Genomic DNA, 1,681 nt, shown 5'->3' on the forward strand with positions numbered 1-1,681 from the left:
TGACCCTGGGCAAGTTCTTCCCACTTGGCTTGCCCCTTCAGTTTTTGTCTATGGATGAGAAGTCATGTTCTCTGGGATTCCCTCTCTCTGGGCTGGACTCTGCTTTCCAAAGGGACACTCCATATTGGAATATGTACTTTTTATTTGTTGTTTTTTTTTTGGCACCACTCCCATCTCTCCCTGAACTCATAAACAACCCCTGCAAAGGTTAGAGCTTACATCACCTTTCTGTGCTGTCCTGTTGCTCTTTCCTCATTCCTGTACCTCTGCCTGCCCTCGGTTGGGGTTGCACGTGTAGCGCTCTTCTCTTTTTCCTCCTTGGAGTAAGGTTCATGTCTCCATATGCTTCCCAAAGCCTCAGGCTGTGAGGGTGCTTCAGAAATAAATCATTCTATCACCCAATTGCTGTATTGTTTAATTACCCCCTACTTGATGGAGATGTCTGGAAACATAAACAGAAGGGATTCCAGCAGTTCTCCCAGTGTCTAAATGTTTGAACCACATTGTGTGCTTCATGCTCTATCCTTTGCCACCCTTCCAACCTCTGCCTGTCTCTTACTTCCAGTGCAATGTTGCTCTCTGCATGCTCAGTTCTGATGATGTTTGGGTCTTTTAAGTACTTCTAACCTGGAATGGTGGCTGCGAAGCAGGAGGGAACTGTGTGCAGTTGTGAGTACTACACGTCTGAAGAAAGATGGAGCCAATGGGCAAGTGTGTAGGAATTTCAAGCTATCAGTTACTTACCTCTTCACATACTTAAGTTTATTAATACATTTTAGCCTTGATTAATGAGTTTCATGAAGCATGAGTGTCTCTAACTTCACCTGTGCTGTACATGTATCGTGTTCTCTTGCAGCTGACTGTGCTCCAGGGGATGGGCAAGCACAGGCATGCTTAATTTCATGACCTCACACAAACCAATTACCCTGTTCACAAGCAGCATTATGCTGTGCTGAGTCAAAAGCCAGTTTTACAGCATTTTAACACCAGGAGTTAATGTTTCTTTTCTTTCCCTTTCAAGAAAGGAGCTGTCATTCATCCTTTCCCTTCTTTAAACCTGCTAGATAAATCTGTTCTGACTTTTCTGGTGTGCCTCGGTGAACTCCCCTGCAGGTTTAGGCTGGTATATAATGAGAGAATTTGGGTTACCTTTCTTTCCCATCACTTTAGTAACAAAGTGTGTGTGTTTTTGAGTTGACTCCTTTTATTTATTATTTTTTAAGCTTAATGAAAGGCTGGGACGCAGTCAAGGGATGCAAAGGCATTGCACTGAGAACACTTTGCTGTTCCAGGAGCACCCAACTCTGAAGCACCTTTCAAAGTCCCAGGTGCTGTATTTGACTCTGCTTTAATGAGGCACTTCAAAGTTCAGAGGATTATCCAGAGTTTATCCAAACTTATTAGAAGCTCTTGGTCTGGACTGAGAGCTGGAAACTTCACAAAATTAGAAGCAACTTGTATGAGGTTTCCATTGCTCCTTGGTTTTGCCAGAGTGGAGGCATGATGAGATCAGCTTCCCTTGCAGTCTTATGGCTTCAGGTGATGCCAAAGCCAACAAAATGCAGAGATGTGCAAAAATGCTGAAATAAAGCATGGTAAAAAAAAGGTTGGCTCGATGTTTTCAAACCTCAGTAAGGGATTGGCTTGAGTCTGGTTCAGCTTTGGGGTGGTTGTTTCATCT

The sequence above is a fragment of the Nestor notabilis genome, unplaced genomic scaffold (assembly GCF_000696875.1).
Source record: "Nestor notabilis isolate BGI_N333 unplaced genomic scaffold, ASM69687v1 scaffold13563, whole genome shotgun sequence".
Lineage (NCBI taxonomy): Eukaryota > Metazoa > Chordata > Aves > Psittaciformes > Psittacidae > Nestor > Nestor notabilis.